The sequence below is a fragment of the Passer montanus genome, unplaced genomic scaffold, assembly GCF_014805655.1.
Source record: "Passer montanus isolate IOZ18808 unplaced genomic scaffold, ASM1480565v1 scaffold35, whole genome shotgun sequence".
In the NCBI taxonomy this organism is placed as follows: domain Eukaryota; kingdom Metazoa; phylum Chordata; class Aves; order Passeriformes; family Passeridae; genus Passer; species Passer montanus.
Window position 1 is genome coordinate 1,490,589 of NW_024368263.1, and position 18,702 is coordinate 1,509,290.

Here is an 18,702-nt window from a genome sequence, read left to right on the forward strand (position 1 = left end):
TTCAGTTTTATTCCATTTTGACATTTCAGGGTCTCCAGCAACTTGGCATCACTCTGCGAAGCCAGAAATATTTGTGTGCTAAAAGTGTGTATTGAATTACAAATATTTCAACGTTCACAAGATGGAATTTAGAGGACCAGGAACATTCCTGGGCACGATTGCCACGCAGAGTTTTTGGTGCAGGGCAGCCTCCTGTAGGTGCGTGTTGTGCCTTAAACATGGCACGTGGCCTCTCTGGGGTGAGAGAGGCAGAACAGAAGAAATCGCCTTTCCAAAAGGAAAGAAATCTCCTTTCCACAAGGAATCTCCTTTCCCAATGTCCTTGGAAAGCAGCAGTGGTGAGCTGCTGCAGCTCTGGGGTGGGTTGGGAAGGGGTCTATAGGTGCTGACCTACATTTAAGGAAGGAGAGTGAGGGGAAGCTCAGCTGGCCCCTGGGATGACACAAGGGCATTTTCCCTCCAAACCAGGTCTGTCACCATCCTGGCGTATGAATTCACTCCCGGTGAAAGGTGCCAGACTCACATTCAAAATAAGAGCGGGGGAAAAAAAAGAGCCTTGTTCTTAATAATTCTTTCTCTTCTTTGTGCTGATGAAGTACAATGGGACATTTAAATCTGATTTTTATAACATTTTGCATTGCTATAGATCACGGTCTGACCTGGAGAAGACACTTTGTTCTGACTACAATGATCTGATATTTCATATTTTAGTATTTTTTTTTGTCTTCCCCGTCGTGTTTCTGTTGCATTCTGGCACAATATGGGCTCCCTCCAGTGGTCAAGGGGCTCCGGGCTCCTGGTGTCGCTTGCCCAGGGGCTGGCACAGGCTGGCTTTGGGGCTGGCACCACAAATGCCAACGGGAATCCTGGTGGGATGTGCTTCTTTGCCCCCAAATCCCCCGGCAGCAGCAACAGCCCTGCTCTGTGACCCCTGCTCCATTCAGGTTTTGGTGGAACAAACCAAGATTCAGGCTCTGGATTTCCCTGCAGTTCCCCAAAGGTTCGCTGCAGAAGCAGGAGAGGAAACAGGAGAGGAGAGAGAACCGGAGAAGATCTGCTGAAAGACCCAGACACAACAATTTTTAGCAGAAAAAAATGACTCATTTTTCGCATTCCAATCTTCCCGCGGTATTTTGAGACCAGATCCTGGCTTTCCCCTGACAGGAGCAGTTAATGTGGTTATTGTGGGGGACAAGTCAAGCGCTGCCGCTCCGAAACGTGACATTTCCATCTCCCTTTCCCAGCTCCCCGGGCTTGCTGAGCCACGGGTGCATTTCAAACACCGGGATTGTTTTTGGGGGGATCCCCTGCGATGGCCAGGGCCGTGTGGGGAGGGGTCCTGGAGGGCTGGGCCGTGTCGGGGGTACCCGAGGGTGTGACCCCGCTGTGTCCCTGTGTGTGCTCACACCCCTCACAAAGGGGGGGTCTCGGCAGCTCGGGGTGCAGCAGGAATGTGTGCAACCCCCCCTTTTCCACCCCTGCAGAGCCCCCAGCCCGCGGGGTGTGCGAAGAGGGGGGAAAGCACCGACCCCCATCGGCAGGGGGTGGGGGGAGCCCCTCTGCACCCCTTTATCACCTTGGGGGGGTTCAGCTCTCCTGATCCCCCGTTGCCGGGGGTTGTAGGTGGTGAATCGCCGTTTGCCGGTGTGTGTGTGTGTGGGTGTGACTGCCATTTGCACGGGGGTGGCGGTGAAGCCCCTCGGCGCCTTTTGGGGGGGCACAGCTCTCCCGTCCCCCCTCAGCTCTCCGCGGCGGTGTGCGACGGAGGGCTGAGCGCTCCCACACCCACATGCACGGCTGTGCGTGTGCGCGCACACACCTGAAACCCTTCCGCGGCCCTTCCGGGGGCACACAGCCCCTCTACACCTCTTTCGGGGCGACACGGTGAGGGAGGTTGTGCGAGGGAGGGGTGAATCGCCGTTGGCACAAGCGGAGCCATGTGTGCGTGTGTGTGTGTGCGTGTGTGTGTGAAAGCACGGGCCGGGCTGGGGGTGACCCCAATGCGCCGCTCTGGGCTGGGTTTGGGGGGTTCACAGCCCCACAGCCCCCGTCCCCACAGCGGGGCGCGGGCGGGAGCGCGCGCGGCGGCGGTGTGAGGGCGCGCGCGCCCGAGCGCGGGTCTGCTCCCCAGGGCGGCACCGGCGGCGGCGCGGAGGAGCGGGGGACCGGCGCGGCAGCACTGAGCCCGGCACCGCCTGCCCTGCGAGTCGGACGAGGCGAAAGAGCGAGCGGGAGAGACGGCGAGCGGCGCTGCGCACCCCCCACCCCAACCCCGCCGCTCCCCCTCAGCACCCCGGCGGACCGAGCGACCCTGCCCGAGGCGCTGCTGCGGCTCCCCGGGGACACGCCGCCGCCTCGGCTGCGCCGCTGCCCGCCGGATCCCTGCGGAGAGAGCGGCGGGATCGCCCCGCTGCGAGCCGGGCACACAGACTGTCGGGTTTCCCCGCTCCCTCCTCCCTCCGTGAGAGACTCTGCTGGATCCTCCTCCCCGGATCCCCTCCCCGCGCTCGCTCCTTCCTGCGGGAGCGGCTGCCGGATCCTCCTCCCGCCCCGGATCGCCCGCGGGGTCCCTGCGGAGCCGCGGACCCTCCTCCCCTGGCAGAGACACCGCTGGATCCTCCGCCCCCCGGAGCTCCCGGCGGGATCCTCCTCCTGCCCGCAGCCCCATGTGAGACTCCGCATCCCCCCGTGCCTCCGCGCTCGTGGTTCAGTTCTTATTTTTATTTTTTTTTTTAATTTTTCCACCCCCTCCTCCTTTTATTTTGAAGGGGGGATCCATCTTAAAACTCTTGTCTGGATCCCAGTTTCTCGTTTTTGATTTGCACTTTTTGAAAAACCCTCAGATGCTCCTCCATGTGGACTGAGAACCCATCAAGGCACACACACGAGAACTCATCCCGATCAACTCCAAATCCTGGCTTTCCGTGGGTTTTGCTGCAACACATGAAAGCAAACTTGTATTTAAGACACACTCGTGCAGAAATTTAGCTGGGGACTTGAACGTGTATTTTGTCTTGGTTTCTTGGTCTTGGTTATTTTTTGTCTTTTTTTTTTTTTATTATTTTGCTTCACTGGAAATCAAAAGCTTGTTTTGGAATTGGACCTGCTTTTGCTGCACTTCTCCTCTGGGCTGGATAACACTGAAGCTCTTTGCTTTTCTACTTGGATAGTGTTTTCCTGTTGATCTGTTGGGTTTTTTTCATCTCCTGTGTGGCAGACTTTTTTTTTCCCTGAGGGGGGTAAACAAACGACGACAACAACAACAAAAAAACTTAATTTTTTTGGCCGTGTGAGATTTTTTTCGTATTCATATTCGTGAAATTACGGGTACACTTACAAAAGATCTTAAAAAAAAAACAAACCAGAAGCATTAAAAATAAGAAAGGAACACGTCAGAAAGACCCCTACACGGTAGACAAAATACTCACTTGTTTCCTTACAGCAAGACTGAATCGAAAGCTGCCAAAGAGCCCCATAAAGAAAAGACTAAAAGGTAAGAAGGGGTAAGAGCCTCTCTTAATCCGGGCACGGTAGAAGTTAGCAGAGGAACAGACCTGCAAAAGCCTTACATTCCTTCTTTTTCACAAGTCTAAACTAGATTATTATTATTTTTAAACCGCTCATTAGTCAGCGAAGCAAGAAACACCCCAAAACATTTCAAAATCCCTTTTATTTTTATACGATTAAAAAAAAAATACGAGCAACCTCCGGATTTTTTTTTAACAGTAGAATAAATTCGGTGTTTTTTCTGTGTCCGGAATCGCTGTTTCTCCCCGCACAGCCAGCAGAAAGTGCCATTTGCGAGCGTGTTGTGCCATTCAGACATGACACGAAGGCGGCTTCTGCTGCAAGGCACTGCCGTGTGCTCTGGCTTTAGAACTTACACGTGTGAAAATTATCGCACAGCGGCTTGGAAATGATCCCAGGGCTGGAAAATTGTGGGCATGGCCAGCAGTGCTGCCCTGTGGGCGAGCACACGAGCTCCAGCTTTGTCCTTCATGGCTGCTTTCTCTTAAAAGTTCAAATATCTGGCTTTGGGTTATTTTTCCTCTTTTCCTCCCCCGCGTAATGAGATTGTGAGGATCCGCAGTAATTTTCTCCTGAGTATTCACAGAGAGATCTTCGTCTAAACCTGGAATGTCCAGGGGGAGAGAGAATATTAAACAGAGTTTATTCCTTTAACTGCGACGCAGAAGGGGAGGAAAATGGGGAGGGCTCAGTTGTTAACCTGAGAAATCTTGAAACACTGGAAGTTTATTAATTGTTCGAGGCTTCTTTGTTTGTATCACAAGTTTGTGTCAAAGGTTAATCTTCTTAATATGTAATTAGTTGAAGGTTCAATTATGGGATTTATTGAACTCAATTGGGTTTTCCCCCTCTCTTTTCCCATTAAAAATAATACTGCAGGTCTTTGTGACTAGTTTATTTTCTGCTACAACTCGATTGTATCTGCGAGAAGAGATTTATTCAATTATTCTAACAGCCAGTTTAAATTTAGAAATAATCTTTGGGACGTCATACCCGTGTCTGTTGCATATTTTTTGCCTCTCGTTTGCATATGTATGTATCTGGCGAATTATGCTAATTTATGTACAGAAATTTGCTGTGGACATTAGGCCGGTTAAGGTAATTAAAATTCCAATAAATCCCGCTGTTAGTGGGCTGGCCGGTGGTGCAGAGCTTTAAATCGGGTGGGTGTCGGTGGTGCTGTGGACCTGAGGACAATGCCAGAGCGGAGGAGCAGGAGAACATCTGCACTGCTGCTGGATGCACCGGGGGAGCCGGGCATGGCTTCAAATCCTGCCCTCCTTCCCTGCGGTGGCTGGGTTTTTGGGGTTTTTTTTGGATTCCCCGACGACTGAGAATTTAAATGGAGTTTCCTCTCGGATATTACATTAAAAAAAAAAAAAGTAACTTCGAGAAGATAGTGGAAATTTACACACGGGTTCTCACTGCTTCCCCTGGTGTTTTCCAAGGAAATAGGAGGTGACTTGCTCAGCGCATCACAGAGTTTCTGGGGTTCAGGAATCCCTGGGATGCCTGGCTGGCTGCTCCTCTGTGTTATTTGTGAGCTCAAAATGGTGTGCAGAGCAACAGCCCCCGGATGCGCTGGCGTCCCTGCTGTGGCTTCTGGAATTCTTTCCAGAACGTGAAAGCATCAATGGCAGCCCTGGATACCCAGTGAGGAAGCTGCTCCAGCCTCTGGAAGCTCTGGGGAGCCCAGTGGTGCTTTTTGGCTGGGATTGCTGGTGGATAACCTAACCTGGCTGCTTCCAAGCCTGTGAAAACAAAACAAAACAAAAAAAACAAACTGTAGTAAATCAGATTATTTTCAACTTTTCTTTTAGGGAAAATGAATGCTTAAGGGCATCAGCAGTAGTGCAGTAATGCCGTGTGTGGCTTTGTCCTTATCTTCAAAGGGGAACGGATCATTTCTGTCTGGAAGTGATCTGCCTGGCTTCCCGAGATGAGGAAGGTTCATTGCAGTCCGGCCCCCGAGAACAGGTGCTGCCCTGGGGAAAACTGCTGCAGGCCGGGAGGGATGGGTGGCAGCAGGGGCTAATTTTAGGCAATATTTTCTACTTTTGTCTAAAGGTTTTGTTCGTAGCAATGAAAGAAACAAGACAGACAAACCTTTTTTGTTGAGAGCTCCTCTGGATTGCAGAGGAGCTCTCAATAAAATAATATATGAATGCTCGTGCTCTGTGTGTGGATTCCCACATTGACAGGTTTGAGTCTGTGTCCATCAGACTAAGAGCTGTTGTGTTGCACACGGGTGGTTTGTGTGTGCTGTCCATCAGCTTTGCAGCACATGGATCATTTTGGAGCTGTCAGTCCCAGTGCCTGGGAATGTCCTTGTGGGCAGCCTTGGCTGTGCCATTTCCCCCTGGCCCCAGCAGAGTGGAGTTGGCTCTGGGGCACTGCCCTTGGGCTAAAAACCATTTGGGGACTTGGAGGTTCACCATCAGCTATGGCACCTTGGCTTCCTCCAAAATCTGTCTCTGATCACCTCTGGGTGGATGGGTTTGCCCATTGCTGGACCTTGCTGGGATCAATGAAAACCCCACCTCCGCCTTAATTTCTGGTTTCTTCTCCAGGATTTATATTTTCTAATAAGATTACACATTCTCCTTTTGATAAGTTGAGATCTTTCACTGATGTTTGTGGCAAGTAAGGTAATTCTGTACTCTTTTTGCTTGAAAGAGGTTTTTAAGACTTTGAAAATAATGAGATGGAATTTCCTTAAAATGAGAAAAACATAATTGGGCGTAAGACTACCTTTAATCTGAAGAGTCTTTGTTGAAGTTCTCAAAGCTCCCATGTCCATACCTTGCCAAGTATAGACTAACAATAAAACAAGATAGAGTGAAAGGTTTTGTCAAGCAGGGGTTTATAATCTCCTTGTGTAGTCAAGCAAACTGTTGCTGAGTGGCAGTCTCATAAGAGAGCATAGCTTTAAATTATTCTAGAAGCAAAACCGCTTATTTTTCAGTTTTTCATTCCCTTCATTGAGAAAGGCCAGGAATTTTATTGACAGAGTCACTGCCTGCTGTTCACTCGAAATGACCTAGACCTCTGCAGCCCCTTCAGTGCTCCGTGCCATGGAGACTCCTTTTCTCTTTCATGTTACATTTATTAAAAGCCCAATGGCAGCGTTTACTTTCAGTTTTAGCTGTGAAGACTTAACCAAGAGCGGGGGATGTGGGAACGGGTAATATGTTAACTTAGCAGCTGGCCTCGCCGAGATAAACATGCGCTTTTCCAAATGCTGTCATCTGGCCCCTTTCCAAAACAAGCTGAAGGAGGAGGTCAGGGGTGGAGCCATCCCCTGCTTCAGTAAAAAGAGGCTTTCATTTGGAAAGAATTGCCAGATCGTATTGACTAAAAAGGACTGCAGATTTAAAATAAAATGACCAAACCTTTTCTGAGTAAACCAAATGGTCTCTCTTGATGGTTTAAATTTAAGTGCATTGTTACGGTGCTGCTTCTCTTTAGAGGTTCAGAAGCTTCAATGCAGAGTGCATATTTCTGCTTTAAAAAAAAACCAGTGTTTTATGTAAGACTTTAAATATGACAACTGATAAAATATGTATCATCTTTGGTAACAGTAGAGACCTACAACACAAAAGTACTATTGTTTTAATTGTTTAAAATTCAGATTACAAGATAATGGTAATACCATTAGAAGGTTTCCCCTTGGCCTAGAAGCTGCAGGTAGGAGTGTGTCGATCCCTCAGTATTAAAGATGAATGATAAGGAAACCTCTTAAATGCCTGTGACGCTGCAGTCTAGCCAATTTAGGATCAGCTGATGCCTTCTAGTGATAATGGCTTGAGGTTTTCAGCTGTATTATGAAGATATCAGCCAGGGCAAATAGTGTTTAGAAGAGAAGTATACTTTATTGAATGGGGGGATGATTTAGAAGTGACAGTAAATTGCATTACTAAATGATCTATGTGCTCTGTGCCGTCACTTCACTCTCCACAAATGCTGTTGGTAAAATGAAAGATGGTTATTCTTAATGTATGAAAGCAGAGGAATCAAAGCATTATTTGATCTCCCTTTAGGAATCCGTGCTAGTTGGAAAAATTGTGAACCAAAAGCATGGCTGAGTTGTACATCTTAAATGCCAGAAGGAGACGTACTTAGGTTTAGCTTATTTTATCATTACTTAATCATGGTTAACTTCACTGCGGATTCCCCAATACAGTTACAACTGCGTTTTCCAAAACTTCATTTGTGCTCCTTCCGACCTTGTCACTAACATGTTTTAAAATCTCCCGCCCAAGATACAAATGTGTGGGTTTGATCATGAGCAAACTGCCTGTTCTGGCACAGAACACTCACTCTGCTCTTTGAGGTCGTGTCAAAGATGCTGGAAAATGCAGCACTACTCTCAAATATGCATCTGATTCTTCTGTCTTTTTTTTTTTCTTTTTGAAGAGAGTAGCATGTCTGTCTCTTCCTCCCAATAAAAAGGCTTCTGTCACTGGAGGCAGCTGTAAAATAACTGGCTGTTCTTGCATCTCAAGGTTCAGGGTACCAAGCAAATCCGAGTGAGTGTTGGTCTCAACCCGGGTGTGAATCAGCGCTGTAATTTTTCAGCACTGAGGTCCTGAACGTAGTTGTAATTCAAGTTCATAAAATAGTAGAAGGCCTGACGGTGCTGAGGTCTGGTTTCTGGAGCTCTTCCCCGTGGGTTTGCAGCCAGGGATGGCTGAGAGCGAGAGCAGTTATCTGTGCTGCAGCAGTGATGGTTTATGGCTGGGTGCCCAGATTGTCTGGCTTTGCACACAGCTTTATAGTTTGCCTTTGAGGGCTGTGGAGGAGGTGGAAGTCATTTGTAATAAACAGCTATCTGCAGCCTGCTTTTTCTGGGGTTTGAAATGTACAGCCATTTAAAAAATTGCAAACCAGATGTACATTTACTTAGATTTCAGCCCAGAACTTATATGTTTTAGGAACTTTGTTATGAGAAATGATAACAATTGCTTATTGCTTTGTATGGAAAATACCTAATATTTATCCCTTGGATGTTTGGGCTCTTTTTTTTTAAGGTCTGCATTGCTAGACAATGAGATTTTTCAGGTGTTTTTTTTTTATTTGAGAGAAAAATTGACTTGTCAAATCGGTTGGCATCCTTTGTGGTAATTAAGCCCCAGAGAAAAATATGTTTGTATATCTCAAAATAGTTATCATGCAGCTACCAGCTATAGGCTCATTTCGGAAAAGACAACAGCCACCCCCCTTCCACCGCAAGGAAAACAACCACCCTGGGCTATGTTTAGTTGCTGCCCATGGGTGTTTTCAGAGGGAGATCCATTCTTCCCTCTACTTTTCTCCCCCAGCTTCTTCTTCCTGGGGTCTGTGCATGTTTTCCCATGCTGATTTTCTGAAGGGATGGTGCTGCTGCCTTTGTTAAGGTGTTGTCTCTTAGAGTGGCATTACCTGATTTTATTTAGGTGTGCTGTTTTCCTTCCTATTCCTTTCTTCCCTTCCTGTGTTCTGCATGCACAAAGTTTGCAGTTTTCTCTCTCATCCTGCATTTCCAAAGCTTCCTGATGGAAGTGGGAGAGCTGTTTGTTTTGGTGGGGGGATAGGGAGCGCTTATCCATGGCTTGAGCACATTCTGGGTGGTCAGTGTGTCCACAGATCGATTGTTAGTCCACGCTGACTTCTGCCAAGTCTATTTTAAGCTCAGCCAGATATCTGTGTTGTGTCAGTTTGATTTCAGTGCTGCTCAAGCCTCCGACTCTCAGGTCTTTCAGTTCTTCAGAATTCCAAAGTGTTTTCATGGCTGGTGCTCAGTCATTCATTGGTGCTGACAATGGAGATCCTTGTTTTTAAACAGTAGCTGGTTACGGGTAAACAAAAGAGCATCAGCCCAGTGCTTTAACACAAACCATTCTAGAAAAAAGGAGCAGTTCAGGGAGAATGCCAAGGAAAAAAAATAAATCAGCTGTACAGATGCATACATAATGTGCCGAGTGCCATTTTCCTGTGTGCCTACAAGGTCATGAATGGAAGGTGGTCTTGGTGGTGTTTGTAATGTTTTTGCTTGAATTCAGTGTATGTTCACAGTAGCCTTGAGGGTGATCCTGCACATGAAATATGAAGCTAAAAACTTTAGCAGCACTGCAGGTATAACCTAATGGGGGGTGTGTGTAAATCAAGTAAATCACTCATTACAGGTTGCCAAAGGCAGGAGCAGGATTCCTCATTGTCCCTCTGCTGACATCGTTCTGTCCATCTGCAGGTCTCAACTTTCCTCTTCCCTCAGTGGTTTTAGTTGCACTTACCAAGTGCACAAACTTACTTAACAGGGGAGAATTGCTTCCAGTGTTTGTGTTTGAATTTTTACCACATCGTCAGCTTTGAAATGGGTGCTGCCTTGAAATTCTTTCTCTTACAAAAGATGCTCCATCTCTGCAAATCTAATCATCCTTATCTCCTTATGGTGGAATGCTGTTAAGTGTCCAGTACTCATTCCTGTTTTGTGATGCAGAAGAAATTGCTTTTAGTTAAAAATAACCTGTTGGCATACTGTGTGCTGTTCACATCTCCCTGCCTATAAAATTATTTGTTTTCTCTTTGCTGATGTAAACTATAATGAAGTATATGTTTATCTTGAATAAAAATAAAAACAAAAATAAATCAATAAGGGGGATGCAACATCTTCTGATGAGGAAGGAGGAGAGCCTAATGGTAGCAAACTAAATGCTATTTAATGTTTTCTAATATGATTATAATAAAATATATGTCTGATCCAGGTGTGGAGCTTAATTTGGTGTCTCACAGTAATAGAACTGCTGCTGTTAAGGAGCAGAGTCTCTGTATAAATAGCAGTGTTTCAGATTTATTCTCTGAGACTTAGTGGAGCTTGGTGAATATATATTTTTTATTATTTCTATTCTTCTAATCAATCTCACAGAACTAAACTCCTTCACTTGAGAAAAGAATGGTCCGAGTAAGTCTCATTACACAACAGTACATTAGAGATATCAGTCTTTATACTCTGCTACCACATTTACATGTAATAATTGAATAAAGCAATGGTTGGCTTAGTGGATGGATGTTTACATAATGATTTACCTAAAAAAAAGACCCTTTAATTTTTTCTTACATTTGTGAGAATGAAATGCACTTCACAAATTTCTAGGTGTGAAATACTGCAGTGATGACAAAACTCATTGCGTTTGAAGCCAACGACCCAGACTGATAGATATAATCTTTTTTCATCTGGGTGCTACTGCAACACTGATAGTCCACCTGCACTGAAGCTGTGCTTCCCTCCTGTCCCATCCCATCCCTCAGTCAGCATCCAGACAAGCAAGAGCTGCCCTTTCTGGAATTCTGTCTGCATCTACTGATCAGATAACGCACTTGGAGACATATTGGATATATTTCTGAGAATATTTGCTCCCCTGGGCATTTCATGCATTAAATGAAGGCATAAAATAGTTATTACTAAGATCATAATTGACCATAAATTGATTTCCAAAGCAGTATTTACTACAACTAGTTTTCCTGTCCTGGAAGATCATTTATTGCTATTTCCTTTCCCCATCTCTCCCCCACCCTGTCTCTCCTCCCCCACGGAGCTGCTATTCATTTGCTAAGTTGAAAAGTGGATGATGGCCCATTCTGATGCTGGGTCTGATATTCTAATTTATGCTTTTACTATGGAAAGTGAGGAGAGGAGCAGAGAAGTTTATTTCCATTAAGCTCAAGTTTTAAGGATTACCCTTTCAGCACTGCAGAGCTAATCTTTTAAACTCTGGTAGGTTTGTGGAAGGAAAGGTGGATGGATTATGCTGTTACCTTAATTTTGGATGATAGGATAAATCTTGAACTGAATCCAGTTTCCAGCCTAAAGATAAGCACAGAGTAATTGTTTCTTATCTTACTCAAATTATGCTGCCATCTTAATTTTCAGCTTGCAGCTGAAGATGCAGTGGAACAAAAACTTAAAAGCTTCAAAAAGTATTTTCTTTAAGTTAAATTACATGATTATGGTGATCAATGTGTTTTGATTTTTGTAGTGAAGTACTAGGAGTATATAAAGTGCACAAACCAAGCAGATTTTCTTCATTTGTGTTAAAACTTTCAGATATTTGCAGTGCACAACTTTTAGTACAGTTTATTAGTCTATAGTGTGTTTTGTCTTCCTTGACTCAGATCAAATTTGGTGTTAACCTCCTGCCGAGAATTCCAGGACCCCTGACATTTTATTGTGACTCTTGATTAGCTCACCAGGGTTCCTGCTAAGAATTCTTCTTTCATTCATTTGATAAATTGAATTCCCTATTCACAGTGCCTTTAAATAGAATGGTATTTGGAAAACTTGAAGACAACAGCTTGAATGTTCAATGAGCTCACTCAGCAAATTTAAAAATGCAGGAGAAGGAAATTATGGGTTTGTGTATTCTGAAATCTTGTAAAAGAATAAACATCTTACAAGAACTTAGATCTCCATCATCATATTTGCTTTGAGTGTATTTCCCTTTTGGTTTTTAAGCCAAGGAGTTCTTTTGACACCTCTTTTCCCTTTTTCATCTCATTTTGCCTTGTTGTGTCAGCCGCTGTGCATTCAGCTTCCCTGTCCATGTGGGAGCAGGTATGATAAAGTGACACAGCACAGAGGGACTTCAGCTTCCCAGGACAGTGTGGGGAGGGAGCACCTCATGCTGCCCACCCTGGGCTCTACAGCATGAGGAGCAGTGTCCTTATTCTCTCCTGATGGTGGATGTGGGGACACCCCTGACACCCCTTCCCTGTGGGGCTGCTGTCCTGTGATTCCCCCACCCAGCTCTCCATGAGCTCCCTGGGGGCTGCAGCAGTGTCCTGCATCTCACCCCCTGTGCCTCCAAGTGACACCTGCAGATCTCAGTGCTGGGGTGGCAGAGATTGGCTTCTACAGCTTCTGCCACACGTGCAGGAAATGATTTGAATACCACAGGACAGCCCAGGCTGGAGGGGACCTTAGGCAGATGAGTGTTCAGGTTGGGTGACACATGCGTGTGTCAGGTCCCTGCTGCTCCTCACTGTCCTGCTGGTGTGCTGGTGTTATTCCTGGACATGCCTGGTGCAGTTTCCCTGCCTGTGGCTGGGAATGAGGGCAGTGTCTGTGCGTTTTTCCACTCTGCCGGAGGGGAGGTGCTGCTCACCTTCCCGGGCCTGTGTAATCACACTGGAACCACTCATGAGCATGGACACCCAAGGGACCTGTGTGCCTGTGGCTGCTGTACACTGGGGGTCTTTTACTGAAGGTATTGGCACCACCTTATTCCCAGAATAAGCATCAGGGCAGCACCATAAACCCTGTCTTCAGGGGAAATTCTGTTCCCTTTTTTTCATGCTGTAGGTTGTGTTGTCCAGCCCCACTTGTGTGACAACACCAACCTGGTCTTCAGCTCTGGCAATAAATAAGTTCACTGTGCTTTCACCTGCTGCTGACAAAGTGATTAGGCTCAGAAGTAATTGAGTACTGGCACCTAACTGTGATGGAAGGGGAAAGGAGGATTAGGCCTGTTGGTAATCCTTACAGGCAAAATGGTGCATCGTTGTAGTTACACAAACTTGCTTTTCAGTTTGTTTCAGCAGAGGAGCATAAAGGCTTAGCTTTGCTTGCTGGAGGGCTCTGAGGGTTTGCTGCTCAGTGCTCCCAGCTCTGGCCTGTCCCTCCTGACCCCGTTGTCCCTTCAGGATGGCAGGTGACTGACTGGCTCCACCAGCCTCCGTCCCTGGGAGTGGTCAGCTCTGAGCCTGCGTGGCAAAACATCCTGTGGAGCTCCTGTTCCAATTTCCTGGCCTCCTACATTGCAGTCTCCCTGTGCAGCTGCCCCAGGAAGCAGTGCTCCTCTAAAGTGTTCTTGGAGTTCAGTTACAGCTTGTCTGTGGGTTGCTTCTGCTCCTGGGTCAGCTGAAGGGTGACACTTGGTCAGTGAGGGGGACTGGCACAGGGCTCTCATCTTCTGAAGTATTTCCAGAACCAAAATAGCCAGCAGTATCTGGAGAGACAAACATGCTGTGCTCTCGCTGAGCTGCTGGATTCCAAAGCTGTTTTCCTTTGTGCATTATGTCCCAGGAAGATTGGGGACGAGCTGTGGAGCAGATGCCAGATCAACTGCTGGTAACTATCATCAGGCCTGGAGGGAGGGTGCTGGGAATGTAAATCTGGTTATCTGCACCCTTCACAGTGTGTAGCTTAATTTTTCCATCAGCTCTGTGTTTGCTGGGGGAGGAGAGTTGTTTTTCATAGCATGTTTCTTGCTGTTTGTAGCCTGCTTTGGGTGATGAATTTAAGGCAAGCTTTTTTTTTAGGTGTGGGCCTTTTTTTCTTCTGATCCTTGCATAGCCTGAGTGGTGCCCATGGTGGAGTACCTAAGATCTGCTGGGGTGTTGTCAGCAGACTGAGGGAGTAAATTTGGGTATGGTTCATGCCTGAAATGCATAAATGGCTGAGGTTTGGTGTACAGTTCAAGCCCACGGCCACATTTACCTGCTAACTGCTTGAGCTGCCCCGTGTTGGAGTTTGTGTGTACACTGATATCCCTGCACTGTGGAGAGGGGATGAACCTGTGTGCTGGCATCCCTGTGGGATTATCTACATGAATCTCTTCATTTGGATTGGAGCTTCCATGACTGATCAGGTGATTGTCCCCACTTGCTGTGCTTTGATTGGCGTCATGTGTCTTGGAGCGCAGTTACCAGATTCCTTTTAAATAAAATGTCACTGGGTGATGAGTTCCAAGGGTGCAGTTAATGCTTTCCTGCTGCATGGGAGCAGGCTGGAGCCAGGCTCCACCTGAAGCAGGGATGGTGTGAGTTAAGAAATCCTCTGCAGTGACAGTTTTGCTGTGCAGATCCACTCTGGTGTGCAGTGCTCAGTAATGAAGGGGTAACCACACACCTGCAGCATTCCTGGTTTTACTGCAGTACCCATCCCTCTCAGCTAACACACCAGGAGAAACTGGAGTGTTTAACAAAACCAAAAAGAAATCTCTAGATTAAAAAAAAAAAAACAAAACAAAACACACACACAAAAAAACTGCTCCAAGCCCTGCAAACATTTACCAGGACTTGGCAGTGCTCAAATATTGGCTCTTCAAACTTCTGGTTTATCAGTCATAGTTCATCTGCATCTTTAGTGTATAAAACTTTTTCTTCTCTGGAATTCCCCCTCTTCCAGTCATTGGTAATAGCCAGCAGAAGCTAAAAAAAGGCCAGGTTGGTGTGCTTTTGAAAAATATCTTGAATTGAATGATAGTAACTACCTGTTCTGCTTTATTTTTGTTCTAATCTAATCTGCTTGAGTGGTTATTTACCTTATGTGTACACAAAGGAGGGTCACAGTAAGTTAACACTGGGCGAGCTGGAAACTTCCAGTGGGAGCCCAGGTCCTGCAGCACACACCAGCTGGAATTCTCCTTTTCCCTCCTTGGGGTCCTGCCAGGATTTTATTGCTCTTCAACCAATATTCCAAAGTGACATCTTAGAGAAACACTGTGTGCTGCTGCTAGAAACACAGCCTTGAGACAGAGCATGGAACACAGAAACTCCTTCTGATCCTGCAATTTCTGTTTTACAGTTTGTAGAAGCAGGATTTTAATTTAATCTCTTGGGCAACCTAAAATCTGCCTCTAGTTTCAGCAATTTTGATTGAATGTGTTGCTTTTCACACCATGTTCTCAGCTAATGCTGTGATGTTCTTGGTTGGTTTTGAGTGGCAGCTACATTCTGCTCCTGCAGAGACTCCAGATTTGGGGGAATTTCTAAGTGGCTGCAGGAATCTGGCTGCTGCCCCTGTTCACATCAGTTTTCTGTTACACATTTCAAGATAAGTTCACCAGAAACTGGAGGTATCAAAGTCCCAGCCCACATCTGTTAGAATGGATGATATCTTGATGTTTCAGAGGAAGGAATCTCCTGTCAAGGCAAATAATTATTAATTGCAGGGTTGGTTGCAGGAGAGGGACGTAATTGGACAGTGAGAAACCCCAAAACATGAGATCAAGAAATCATAAATTGAAGTCAAACAAAAACTCTCATTGAGCTTCATTAATTACTCCCCACAGAACAAATTTTGCACCCAGATTTCAAATTCCAGGGTGTAGTTTCAAGCTCACAAGTGAACATGTACCTCCTCCATTGACTTACCTTGTGCACAGTGGTGTCACTGGGGGCTTTTCCCCCACTAATTCCCTGGAAAGGAGATTGTAGGATTTCACTTTGTCAATGGGTAGAGGCCTCCAGTTCTCTGTCTAATTGTTTTTGTGTCTAGGAGTTGGTGTGGCCTTGTATCAGCATTGCTTCATAAAAAACAAATCTTCTTTTCTTTTTAGTTTTTTTCCTCTTTTCTTCTCCAAATGTATATTTATAAAGACTTGGTATACATTTTAATTTTGGGGTTTTTTTAAATGCTTCAGTGTGGAGGATTTTTCTTTACCTAATCCAAATCTTCTTTGTTGCAATTTAAATTCAGTGCTACTTACAGTGCTACAGCTAAAGGAGAAAGATTTTACTCTGTGCTTCTCTACCTCTGTCTTCAACACCTTTTTGAATAACAGGGTTGCCATCTCTTCAGATAAAGTGAACTTTTTTCCAAGGGGCTGTGCTTTTTTTATTTCCTTGGTGCTGTTTTCTGGGCTCTCTCCAGCTGACCTGTGTCTCTCTTGCTGTAGAAGTCCCAAGCTGGACACAGCACATCAGCTAAAGACCTTTTGACCATCTGTGATGTTGTTTCTTTGCCTTTGGAGTGAAATCCAGTGTAGCACCTGCTTTTTTGTCTCCCCAAAACTGGTGGTCTGCCATGTGTTCCCTATGCTGCATTTATATAAGATTTTTCCTGCCAAACATGGTGCCCTGTGCTTTTCTCACTGATTCTCTGCCTTTTCCCTGCATTTTGAGTTCATCACAGTGTTCTGAATATTGTCCCTCCTTAATTGTTTTCCAGCCCCGTGACTTGATATATTCTGGAAATGAAGTAAGTGGACTCATTTTTCCAGCAGCAAAATGGTTTATAGAAACTTTGCTGCTGGATGTGTGGCACACTGCAACAGAAATTCATCAGGTCCCTGTCTTGTGGGAGGGGTTTTGGGGGTTTTTATTGGAATTTTGTTATGTACCTTAAAATTATTAAATAGTAGTTCTAAAAACTATTAAATAATAAAGCAACCATATTCTTGCTAACAAAAATCTTCATGTGGATAAGTCAGTTATGTACTTTGGTTGCTTTTCTTTCATCTTTTCTAAAAATACCTGGAACTGTGCTGTAGGAAAAAAAATCAGGTTTTTTTCTCCTCCACAAATCCTTGTTAGCTCTTGCTGATGTTTTTCTCTCTTTGCTTTTAAGTTCTGTGCACATTCTTTGCCATCTGCTGCTCTTGCAGAGTGCCATCCCTCCACCTGCTCGTGCTTTAAGGTAACCTGCAATGACTGAGACATGGTGAAATGACAGCAGGCCCAGCCAGGGGGAACATCCCATTTCTCTAAGGAATTTTTAAGCTGTTCTTGCCTTTGCTGGCCTGATTTCCTCTTTGGACTGCTAGCAAAATTCCAATAAAAACCCCCAAAACCCCTCCCACAAGGCAGGGACCTGCTGAATTTCTGTTGCAATGTGCCACAGTGGGTTAGAACCCCTCAGAGCAGACAAAAAAAAATATTCCCTGTACCCTAAATCCCACATCCTGGAGCTATATTATCAGCCCTGGGGAGGAAGCCAGAATGGACCATTGCAGGGGTGGATGTGGGGCAGGAGCAGCCTGGCTGTGGGTGCTTTGCTCCATGAAATCCCTGGAGAAATCCCTGGAGAAATCGGTGTCGTCAGCGCGGGCGCGCACCAGCGCCGGCCGTTGTCGGCCATCTGTTCCCCGCTGACCTCTTTAGGGAGGGCTGGAACAGAGAGAAAAGTACTGTCACTTCAGCCCTCACAGGGTCATCTGTCACTGCTCCCCCTTCCCCAGCAAGAAGCAAAACTAGTATTTCCTCCTGCATATTAATGAAGCACTTCAAGGTTGGTTTGTTGTTGCTTTTTGCAGGCACAGTGCTCGTATTTTTCTGGGTTTTCTCAGTTTGTTCCCCATGTGTTTGTGCTGGGTTTTTTTCATATTTCCTTCTTATTTATTTGACCTAGTTTTGCATGCCGCTTTCTTTTTTGAGGTGATTGGAGAGCTTGTAATTAGGGACCAGCTTGACTCTTTTTGATTAATGACTGAGCCTGGATATCAAGGGAACAAAGCTGGCACTTTAACAGTCACACCAGCTCCTTCTCTTCACCCATATTTACTCTGCAAAGGTCACAGAGCTGGACCATGTAAAGATGAAGCAGGAAACAAAATTAGCAATAGGCAAATACAGATTTTTAGTTTATCTGTTCCAGCACTTGTGAAAACAAGGATTGCAGATGCTCTGGTACCTCTTGCTTTGTGTAGGATTCCTGCTGTCCATGTGTCTGTCTGCATTGTTGTTTAGGTTCCTGGTGACTTCCAGCAAACAGCACCTGCCTCTTCAAATGGGACAGTATTTCAGGTGTCCTGAAGGAATCAAAGCCTGCCTTTCCAGAGTTTGATGTTCTTGCTTTGATGTTAATTTTTAATCCCATTTCATCACCACCCTTCAAGCTCTTTTCTGCCTTCAAGATTTCAGCCACTTCTTTCTTACAGACAGATCTTGAAGAATTTCCTAAGTAGTCATTTTCTTCCTTTCTGTTTGAAACTGTGTGATACCAGATTTGGAGAACTGAGAGCTCGTGCCTGTGCTGTCCAAACCCTCTGTTATCACCTGTAACAGTGCATGAATCTATTAATTCCTTCCATAAAGGAATCTATTAATTCCTTCTCCACAGCCTGCATTTGGATGAATATTTGCCAGTTCCTCACAGTTCTAGTTATAAGATTTTCTTTTTTTCCCCTCTCATCATCACTGTTAGGAAAAATGCCTGTGCAGGAAAGCACAATGGCCTCTTGTATGGTGAGGGAAGTGAAAACCAGAGCAGTGCTTGAGCAGCTGTGTGCAAGTTGTAGGAATTCTGTAGGAATTCCACCAGTGTCAGGGGGGTTTATTCCAGCAGAAAGTAGGATTTAAGGTACAAGAGGTATCTTGGAATTAAAGTGTGGTGGCTAAACCAAACAAAGGCATCTGTAGGCAAAGATTAGGAATGCTGTGCTGAAAAGGCAGTTTTCCTGTGTTATTAAATAAACC

At 45.6% G+C, this 18,702-nt stretch overlaps 1 protein-coding gene across 14 annotated transcripts in view; it reads left to right on the forward strand.

The window, feature by feature from the left end:
- Nucleotides 1-2,120: 2,120 nt before the first annotated feature.
- TNRC6C (trinucleotide repeat containing adaptor 6C) overlaps nt 2,121-18,702 on the forward strand; it is a 97,981-nt gene continuing 81,399 nt past the window's right edge. For 12 of the 14 annotated variants that reach the window (XM_039715771.1, XM_039715780.1, XM_039715777.1 and 9 more), the window contains exon 1: nt 2,121-3,493. The gene's annotated coding sequence lies outside the window, so the exon portion shown is untranslated. Of the gene's footprint in view, nt 3,494-13,451; nt 13,634-18,702 lie in introns of those variants that run through there. The other 2 variants (XM_039715772.1, XM_039715773.1) reach the window with 2 other exon arrangements.